Source organism: Hirundo rustica, chromosome 1, assembly GCF_015227805.2.
Source record: "Hirundo rustica isolate bHirRus1 chromosome 1, bHirRus1.pri.v3, whole genome shotgun sequence".
NCBI classification, from domain to species: Eukaryota; Metazoa; Chordata; class Aves; order Passeriformes; family Hirundinidae; genus Hirundo; species Hirundo rustica.
Window position 1 is genome coordinate 125,355,252 of NC_053450.1, and position 11,816 is coordinate 125,367,067.

The window sequence follows — 11,816 nt, forward strand, 5'->3', positions numbered from 1 at the left end:
AGGATTCATAGCCTAGGGAACGTGTCTGAGATTCATCTTAAAAACCCTGCTGTGTGTTTCCAAGTTCAGTCATTGGCTGTGGAACAACTTTAAATGAGAGACTTACTGAGCCAGTTACTGTACAAAACTGGCTATATGGAAAGTTACACTGTACTAATGAATACACAGTATCCTATGTCATATGATGATGGCAAAGCTGATTTAGAAACCATCTGCAGGCACACAGATGCTGGGCTGCAGTCACACTTCTAGCTGGACTTACATATTGAAAGGAATTGTGTCATTTTCATTTGAGGTTGTGATTTGTTCAGAAATCAGTCAAGAGCAAGATTAGCTGAGGATGCAATGCTAAATTACAGTCAATACACAGACAGAGGGAACAAGACCACAAGATCCAAAGGATCTGGTGGTTGTGTGCCAAACTGCTAAATGGGCACCAAGTTCAGGGGCCACATTCTTCCCATTGTGAGCATGCCCTGCTCCTGCCAAAGTTGCAGGGAGCAGCATGTCTACACTGCAAGGCAGAGTGTTTGACAAAGATATATTTCTATCAAGAAATCTTTCTGGTGCTATTTACAAGTATTGTTTGGTACTGTGGTCTTTGCATTGTTTTGGGGTTTTTTGCTGTTGTTTTAAATAAGCCTGCAAAGCTGCGGAATGTTGAGAAAAGAGATATTGAATGAAACCCTGGTTTCACTAAAGTCATTGGGGTAATTCTTACTGACTTCCCCAGGGTTAGCTTCACTCTACAGTACAGTCCCTTGTATATTCTTGCTTGGTGACACCCAAATAAAATGTGCTTTGCTTACAAATCAAAGCATTTTTTTATAATCTGCTAGCTCTTTCAGCTCAGCATGGTAGATGAAATACAAGCTGTGCTCTTCTCTGCATCTCCTATTATTACCTGTCATAAAGAATCCACAATTAGGGTTTAGCTGGCAATTTTGCTGCTGATACACAAGGCAGATAAAAATCCAGATTGTTCTTCCAAATCTGTTTTAGCTCCACATTACTGATACAATAGCTTGTGGTGGTGAAGCAGTAAGCAAATATTAACCTTCATCTACACTGCCAGGTAAGAAGCCCAATGAAATAGGTGCAATGGACTTCTGCACAGTAGAAAATTAATATACTCCACAATGTTGCTGTAATTGAATTTTTTAAATCTTCCATTTGGTTTATTACAGCAGCTATTCCAGTGTACCGGATCTTGTCAGACATTTTTGAATTGGGACAGCAGGATCAAATCTTTGAGAGCTGGCACAAGTTCCTGCAGACACACACAGGAAGAAGCTGAAAACTTAAAGTATTTTTTCAAACAAGTATGATTTTAAAGATGAAAGAGCAGTATTCAATACCACAGTATTGGTATTTCTAAAATACCACGGTAATCTGTTGAAAGACTTTTACCAACTATGGAGAGAGAAATGGGAGATGAGAGAGAATGAGTAGGAATGGGTAGGGAACAAGATATGATGTTCTGAGTATGAAGAAGGACTGTTTCCTCTTTTGCAGATTGACCAGTGGAGCAGGAAATATCTTGTACCTGACTTGAGATTTTAAGTAAGGCAATTTCTTTTTGTGCAGAAAACTAGTTTTCAAGTTGTTGAGATTTTAAGTAAGGCAATTTCTTTTTGTGCAGAAAACTAGTTTTCAAGTTGTATGAAGAATGGAAAAACTAGTTGGCCTAAACCTTAATCTGTATAGCTGTGGAACAAAACCAGTAAGATAAATTGTGGAGGGTGTAAGAATACCCTTCTTTTTTGAAAGACATTTTTTTTTTTGGAAAAAATGCTTCTAACTTGATTTCTGTTCTGTTGGAACAAAGTCAAGTTAAAATATTTTCCTTTGTCACAGAACAGCAGCATCAAGTTAATAGTTATTATTATATAGAGAGTAATTTCACATTGATATACAAAAAGTGGAAACAAACAAACAAACAAAGACTAATAGGGAATAAAGCAAATATGCAATATTTTTGATTAAAAATGTTACCAAAATAAGGTAATTTCTATGTAGTTTATATTTTCTCAAAGGAATGGTTCTCTTAAAATTATTTGACCCTAACTATTTATAGAAATTGTTTGTTCTCCTCTTGTTTCTTTTTGCATTACTGTTCAAATAATTTCTAATTGTGATTTTTGCTTGTAGGGCAACACAAAGGGTTGAAGCCAGTGACATCTATTAAAATATCCTGTGTCATAGATTATGCTGTATTTCCCTCATCCGGAGGCATTTTCCTGTGATCTCTTTGAATTAATTTAATTTGAAAAATGTTGCTCTGGACTTAAAGTACAATGAATAATAGTCATTTGTTTTGGAAACTGAAAAACAAGAAATAATTTTTGTTAATATAATAATTGTATTGTTTATTTAAATTAAGAAAACTGTATGCCCACAGAAATGTTATGAATTCTCAAGACTATGCAGCACTTTCTCTGCCCAGCAGTAAAGATTAATAAAATATAATCTGTAATTTGTTTCTTTTCATACACTTGTGTAAATGGAGAACAAAGAAATGTAAACCAAAACACACTAATTTATCTCCAAGTAAGAAAATCTACTTTAGTGTTTCTCCACTTAGTTGAAGGTCTTTATCGTCTTGAAACAAGAGGGGAAGTCAGGGACTTGGCCTGTCCTCAAGAGCCCAGGTGGTCATCGTGAAGCATCTCACAAGGAAACCTTGAAACCTAAACAGTTGGGGACCTTCCTTTTAATGAGGATACTCTCCTACTGAGAGGCTCTGGGCTGAAGCATCACCATGTCTGTCCATAACCACACAATACTGTGCCTTAGGCTGGCATGACAGCCAGATCCTACTGATTCAGACTTAGAATGACAACACTTACTGCTTTCTTCCCTGACAGCAAACGGCACTGGAGTGAGGCACAGTGATGACACATAACAAGAACCAGCCTCTGAGAAAGGGCATGCTCTAAATTAAATCAGACAAAAGGAAAAGCACAGAGATTATTTCTGTCTTACAAATGGGAAATCCTATTTTCAGGGAACAACAGGTTCTTATTTAATAGACTCAAAACTTAATGGGAAGCAAATATTCTGATTCTAATATGTTCTTAAATCTTCTTATGCTGCTCTGGAAACATAGGTGTTATACATGAGCATGTGGTATAAAAATTATTTACCTCATCACAGAAGCACTTCCCCTTATTTTTACACCTACTGATGGCCCACTTGTTTCAGCTGCATATTCCTGGTTTATAGTGATATAAGGGAATAGAAAGTATATCTGGATGAGGCTTTTTTCTTACTTAACTTTAAATATGACTATGAATTTGGCTTGATATATCACTAGACTTGTAGGTTTTAATCTGGTGAATGTTTTCTGGTTTGGGTGGTTTCTTTCCAAGTTGTGATGCTCTGGGTTATTTTTTGTTTGTTTGTGTTTTTTTCAAATGAATATTAAATAGGTAGGGCCACATGGAAACAATCTACTTGTGTTTGCAAAGTAAGGAAGATTTCAGTAAAGTGTTTGTTTAGACTGTATACAAGTAACATCATTTGGTTGATATATTTAAATTATTTGAATGCTTAACCACAGCAATCATATTCTTCTCCATGAAAGTTTTCCTTCTAAATCATTAACCAGAATGAAGAACATTAAATAATATGAAGCAATGATAAAATAAGCATAATATAAAAAGAACATCACCTGTAAAAACCTGATTTTTTCCTATAGCCTCCAAATTCCCTATCTTGGTTTGTAATCTGTATCTACAGTGTGTGGACTCATAAATAAATTATAAATGACAGGAAAAGGTTCCAGTGGTGACAATTTTCCCCAAGGCACTATAGCTCTGAGAAATAGCTGACAAATAAAAAGTTGAATGTGGTGTGATAGGAATTGGTAAATTTAGAAACCTTAATTACTCTGGTGTTAAATATGGGTGAGGATGTTTTTATTAATGTCTATTCCTACAGGGTAGATTTTTGGGTGATAATTCACTGGTTCAGCACTGGTTCAGATTTAAAATAAAATAATGCACTCGATTAATATGAAGCTTTTTCAAGTCTGTAAATTACAGAAATTTATCTTTTTGATATATGTTGAGTTGCATTTGACCACAATACCTAGGAACCAAATAAAAATGCTTATTTGAACAATATTTTATCTTTTCCTCCCAATTCCCAAATATCATGTGGTAAGCAGAAATCTATGCTCTTATTTCTAGAGTGCTGTTGGAGGGAAATGAGGCAGCATGGTGAGAGGAAACACCTTTAATATTTATTATATTGAAGTGGCCTCTGTTTCTTTATTCAAAATATTTTTTTCATAAAAGCATCTATTTCAGAACTGTCACCATTTTTATGTAGGCATCTTACAGACATGATAAAATTTATATTATTTTTAAACTTTAATCTTAAAAATAACTTCAAGATATTTTTATTAATTGTATTAATTGTATTAATTGTATTAATTGTATTACTTGTACATACATTTAGATTGAGACTTAATTTTTAGAAAAATATACAGTTCAAACATGTAAAAAATTATTTCTGATATTCTTGGGAGAAAAGTCTCATATTGAATGTACTAAAAGAGAAACATCCTCAAATGGTGGGCATAAGAATAGTTTCCACTTATTTTTTATGGTAGTTAAAAGAGTCAAAATATGTAAAGCATGAGCAGTGATGTCTATGAGTATAGTTTAGACTGTGAGTGTTTGGAACAAATCTGAGGGAAATCACACTTTCACACGAGGCAGTCTATTCAGTCCTAATGGAACAAGAATTGTAAAAATCAAATGGGAATGGTGTCCTAGAGATGGCTGAGATTACCTAAGGAAGTGCAATTCCTTCTCTTCTAAAGGTCTGGTGGAACTCCCAGTAGCACAGTCCCAGCTCCAAAAGGAAATGTCAATCCCATGAAAATAACCTGCCCCCTTCCAGCAGAGACATGAGACAATTGGTGAAGATCTTTTAAATACACATTTCTTAAATTACCATTGTCTTATTTTGGGATGTTTTGATTTTCCCTACATACACAAACCAACCCTCAAAAATTATTACGCAGAAATCAGCAATTTTTAAAGTAGTTTAGTGTTTAGTAGTTTAGCAGTTTAGTAATTATCATATATAATAGACAATGCTTATAGTTTTCTAATACTTCCCAAAGGTCCAGCCTTGTTCAGGTAAATGGCTTAAATCACACAGAGGGACAACTTCCCTGGACATGTTTTGTAAAATAAAAGGTTTAATAACAAGGGAAATAATAAACAGGTAAAGAAAATGCAGGTCAAACACAGTGCAGAGACCATTCTGACACTGTTATGGCAGTCCCAAAAAAGCTCTTTGGTTCTTTTGTGTAGTTCCTCTAGTACTTAACAGTCTAGGTGGGTTCCACTGGCAAATTGCCAGTAAGGAAAGGTACAGACTTTGAAGGACAGTGACAAGGTCCAACAGGTGCTTCTCCCTCGGCATTGAGTCAATTACCAAGAGGAAGACACATAACTTTCTAGTTTGGTTTCCTTACATGTTTCAGGTAAACTGAAACCCTTTTCCTTATACAGAAATGCTCACTCAGGAGTGGGGGGTGTATTACTACAAATGCTTAATATAAAAAATGTATTAGGAACACATACTGGGGGATCAACTTTGAATCAGAAACCAAAAGAGCTCTGTGCTCACTTTTTCAAGCTTGAAAGAACTAAGCAGAAGTGAAAATACTACTGTAATATAACCGTTCAAAATTATTATAAAATCAGTCTTTACTATTAGCTAGAACTCATTGTTCTGCTGGTTGGGAAGGTATAAGATCTTTTTGATTGCTCAACTACAGTAATTGCTGCCAGATGGATGCAATTTTAAGGTCATTATTTGTAATCTTTCCTGTACCCTCAGTACTTTATCTTGAAACAATTGCAATTAATATGTTCCTCAGCAGTTTTTTGCTGAGATACATTCTTTTCGTGCTCACCCAGGATAAAACACCACTAAATTAATCACTGAACAATTTAACTAAGGAACATAGCTTTGCTGATGTGCTGTTTTGGTTTTTTTTTTTAACATTTAATTAGAAGGAGTCAGAGAGCTGATTATCTGATACTGTACTCAGTATGATAGCACAGATCATTAAGAGTCAGATGCAAACCAAAGCTCGCTATCTTGTCTTACCATGTGCAGAGTACTTACCCGAGTAAGCAGAGCTCTCCTGGTATGAAATATGTCAGTATTTAGGTGAAAGGAAGTTTAGCCTATGAGACCTAGTATTGTCCGATATGTTTGTGATCTGAGCAAAACATGTGGGAACCAAATGCACCAAGGGCAACCAGCAGCCCAGAGATATGTCTCTGAGGATGTTTGCTTCAGATATGCTTGTTTTTCAGAGCTGTAAGGACAAAATTCTAATTTATAATATTACATCTGTAGCATATATTCTTATGAAGTCCAGATGTGACTTTATAAGTGAAGTGAAAGAAAGAGCCAGGGTAACTATAGCTTCTTCCTGCTGTTAGCATTAGCCATTTCTACATGAGCCCTTAATTCCTTGACACTGATGTGGCTGGATAACTTTCCCAGCCAGACTGGGTCTGCTGCTGCTAAACTGTCAGCAATCTACAGATATTACTGGCAAAAAATAATCTGAGCTTTATAGATGGACTTTAATTAACAGGACTTTAGCAATATACTCTGTGTGTTTTCAGCTGTGAAAGTTGTTTGTAAATGTTTCCCAATGAATAGCTATAACCCAGTGATATCCAATTCAACCTACATTTCATTCAGTTGTAAGATTTTAATTAACTGGACAAGAAATTGGGTCAGACTACAGATCTTCCATGACGTCATGTTACTAACAATTTGCTGTGTATAGTCCAACAAAAACCATGAATTCCAGGCATGTTGACAAATCACTCTTTCAACTCTGTGCCCTCTGAGCTTACTATTTTGGACTCTTTCTTCAATTTCTTCATAAAGTGTGTTTCTAATAAAAAATATTACGGTTTGGCAGAGAAAAGGGGATGGTGGAGGCATGTACAGTTCAAGGAAAATCTTTTTGTTAACAATTAATTCCTATTTTTGCCTAGCATTGAAAGAATGTGAATAATTAAACTTTAGTCCCTAAATACTTTATTTTTTATTTTAGACTGCTAATGAATTTATTTTTTTCTGTACTCTACCTTGGACACAAAAATTGTAACAACTGTTTTGCAAAGAACAATGCCACAAAAGAAAACTTTGTTTCAAATCTTCTCAAGTAACAGCTCAGATGCCCTATGGTCAAGGACTTTTTTCAACACAATGTATCTCATCACTAGGAAAAAAAAAAAACAACCACTCAGTAGGAGATAAATTCTGATCTAATTAAAAGCACTGGTGAGGGAGGAAAAAAACACACTCCTTATTCAATAGAAAAACTATCCTGAGAGGCTTCAGATTAGGGCTCTTAACAGGGTTGCTGCCAGCTGTTATCTCTTTCATGACTCATCCAAAAAGTATGAGCAGGCAACAGCTGGAGCTTGGACTCTGCCTTATTCTACAGTGCATTGGAAGCAAAAAATGGGAGCAGATACTGGTGCTGAGGTTCTCGAGTGCAAGTTTCTGAGTCGGCACTGTTCCTGGTCAGTGTAGCAGCACAAATTCCTTTCATGCATGGGTTATGTAGTCTGTCAGGCCACTTAACATGTGCAGGTCTGTTCTAGCCCTCATTCAGGCTGTGCTCCCATTTAGGCAAATGTGAGCTCTGGGAATCTACATGATGGAAGCTGTAATGACTCTGATCCAGCAAAGCATATTCAGTGCATATTTAGTTGTACATGTGTTAGATTCACCCTCATTCAGAAAAGTGTCATTCATAAGGTGAAATCTGAACTCATTTGAGGGCTGTACTGTACGAAGGCTGATATTCCTAAGACACCTTCTAACCTGACTACTTGAAAGTGCTGCAGGATTCTAAAATACAATGACAGATCTACACTATACTGAGGTGTTAGTTAGACACCCGTTTCACAGCATTTTAGGTTTGAGAATGCTTTATCACAGTCTTCACTGTCAGAAAATATTTTGACTGCATTCAGATCAGAAGAGTTTAATTAAAGCTTGATTTAATGGGCTCCTCTGGAATACAAAACTTACCCCAAAAAGGGAAGGCCAGAGAGTAAAAGATGGCAGAATGTCAGACAGGTTACGTAAGTCATGCAATTCAAAGCACACATTAATTTACTGTCCTGAAGAGACTGTTTTACACGTTCTGTTTATACAGCAAGAAAATAATGATGTTATCTCACTTTTGCTTTGTTTTGAACATGCAAGGTTAATCACAAAATCGCAGAACAGTCTGAGTTGGAAGGGACCCACAAGTCCAACTCTTAAGTGAATGGCCTATACAGGGATGTAACCTGCAACTTTGGTGTTATTAGCATCCTCCTCTAACCAACTGAGATAATAATACAAAAAGAAAGTAACTAATTCAGGATTTTTCCTGGTCATTTCATCAAATAAATTATTTGGATTAAAGACTTATGTTCCTTTTTTATTTCAGATCAGTTTTCCCAAATAGCAGAGTAAATTGGAGGAGACTCTTGCCAGAAGTGATGACATGAATGTCACTTGAAAACTACTCCTCAGTTCATTGCAGAAGACAAGATGAAAATGAGAAGCGTTGAGAAGATGTCAGTGAGATACTCGCGGCATAGCTAGGAACTGTATCTGGAACTTTTGTATGCTCACACCTAGTAGGGCAGTGTGTTACTGGAAAGTGCAAGTTCTTCATGGTTGTAGGCAGGTTTCAGAAATGATCTGAACAAAATGCTCACTGTCTTGGTAGATTTAATAATTATTGAGCACAGTACAAGAAGGCAGTCCATGGCAGCGGCTTTTCTCTTTGCCGAGCTGCCATATGCTGATCCCCTACAACTGATCATGCTGATCCTCTCTAACACCTCTCCATGGCACCGCAGCTTCAGGAGTGGAGCTATGAGATGTACTACAGAGCTGTGGGATAACTTTCTGCAACTGTACAAAGTAAGAGTGAGAATGAACTTTTGCGCCAAATACTCTTAGATTATGTCATCAGATTCTTTTGTGTGTGTGCCAGTGCCTTAATACTGGATCGAAGAAAAACAGTTGTGACCTAACAAGCTTAACAGTCACTTCAGTGACACAGATCCTAGCTCTATGGCGCCTGAACTACTCATTCAGCAGAAAGTTTGCCTGTGTATTGAACTTTGAACTGACAAATTCAATGACACTCCGTTATCTCCTCCTGTGCAAATTTTACGCAGGGTTTTCTTCCCATTTTAGAACACCAGCACATACTAATTTAGAGGAAGAACAAATTAAGGAGCAAAATTTACTAGGAGTTGATCCTGAAAAAAAAAAAAAAAAAAAAAAAAAGCACAATTATCTAAAGGCTGTTCTGCACACATTTCTATAGATAGGATGCAATTGATACAGCTGGTTTTAGAATGAAATCAATAGGCAACTCTTCTTAGAATCCAAGGCAGTGTGTCACCCCAAACACATAAAAGCTGTTTGTCTGAGTACTGGTTTTCCTTGGTTTTGCTTCAGTCAAACTGAATTGAAGGGTTCCAGGTAACAAAACAGTGTAAAGACATGGAATCTGCAGAGTTAGTTGAAAGCATAAGGTACTTGTGAAAAGAATAGGATTTGCAAGCTGCCCTTGAGGCGAAACTTTTCCATTTTCCAGAGAACATCCTGGTAGAAATCATTTGGTCTGTGTCAAATATTCCAAGATAGCACAACTGATATGCCTTGGTATTGACTAGAAAATAAATCCATAAGGTAAAAGAGTAATCCAGTTTTCAAGATCACTCAAAGTTATGTTTATTTGTCCAAAACTTCTACCTTTTACCATTATTAGTAACACTAATATTTAGGGAATATCTCCTCACCCCTCCCAACTTGTTTCTCACCCTCTAAGCAGCCACAGGACGGTGTACAACTTCAATTTTATTCACAGTTTCCTAGGCTGAATTGGATTCAGTGGCCTGAGTTTTGATTTAATGCTATAGGCCCAGTTCTTATTCCTAATAAAAATCTTTACAGTATTGCTTTAGAGACATGTGGAATTAGGAAATAATAAACTGAACAACTTGAACAAAGTGCTTTCAGCTATGAGTACATGTTCAAAAGTGTTACACAAAGCTGGTAACTTCCAATGGAGAGGCTATAACCTTCTTAGGTTTTCTTGGTCATCAGAGACATGTAAAAGGGACTAAGTATAAATGATTCTTTGTGCTCTGATTTCTACTTCTTCATTGCCAGTACTATGTCATCCAATTACCCTTCATCCTGCTGTGTGACTAGAATTTTTTTTTTTTTTTGTCATGAACCATTTTTCAAGTCTCCAATGACAAAAAAGTGAAAGAAAAAAGTTTTCCTTCAAAGTCAAAAAGAATAAGATTGATGTCTTTTGTTTGTGAATCCAACAGTTTAAATAAAAGATCCAAAGCCCTCATTACTCTAATTAACTTTATTTTGGTGATGGGATTTTAGTATTTAACTTTCTGCAGTTATAATGAAAACTTGCCTGAATATTGAATGATTTTTTTTCCTTTTTTTTTTTTTTTTTTCCCATCATAATATTTTTGTTATTGGAATCACAAATACAGGAAACATCTCAAAACCAGCTGGTTGAGACAGCAAGCAGTTAAATAACTTAATGTTGTAAATATGTTAGCATGTGCTGAAATATATGGATGAATAGCCCCATGTGTAAAGTTTATTGTCTAGATTAGCACATAATGATGATGCAGCACCATAGTACAAATAAACACAAGTTACATTGACAAAGACTGTATCTTTTAATTTCAAAAAGGTAGTGATTAGAACTTTGCATTTCCTCCCTGTCTTTATTTGCAAGGGTGCTCCTCCTGAGCAGTCATTAACTCTGGCTGAAGTCTTGCTTAGCTCTTCACCTCTCTGTAGCCTGCTGATTAGAAAGCAGGCACCCAGGGCACTTCCCCTCCTGCTGTTGGACTCCAGTTTTACATCTCTGTTTTATTAACTGTTTCATTAAGTGATCTCCATCTAGGGCACACTTTTCACAAGGTCTCTTTCCCTCCATCTTTCTGACAGCTTATTATGACTGAAGTGGAAACGTTACATAAAACAAGCTGTTTATGGAAATCTTATTTCTGTCACATGAGCTCTATTCTGATGTGACAGGCTCTCGATCTGGCTGCAAGCATTAAATATATTAATTATATCTGTCATTATGCAATTCTCTTCTTATCACCACTGGATTATAAAGGCCTGGTAAAATATACTCTGAGCAGTAAAATCATCGCACCTTAGCACACTTCAACGTTTATAACAATCTGACATAATAAGGATACTGTCACTGCAGAAACACCTTCCTACACCCATGTGGGTACTTGAAAATCTGTGCTTTCTCCATCCTCCTACATAAATATAGTAGCTTAGGAGCTTTTATGCTGTGCCTTGATTTTTAATGATAAGAGATGTCAGGTATCATGTAAAACATAAGAGAAGAAAAGGGGCAATTCAGCTTTAATAGAACAGAGCTTTCCTTCAGATGTAGTCAACTGTCCTGCTTCTGTGAAGTGGGAAAAGTGCGAGAAAATAGGAATCAGATGAAGTTTTAAACTAGAAAGCATTAAGATCCTGCCTTAGGACCTCTTAATCTTACTCTTGGATACCTAAAAAATATAAATGCTGTAAAGGTGTTAGACTTTGATGCCAGTCTATCTCCATTCACCACAATTAAGTACTGAAGATTTCTACAAATGAGAACTAAACTCTGGCCTGTAATGGTGGATGTAAACTTCCCAAATGTATATAATACTTATTCTCAAAACACAAGACAGGTTATG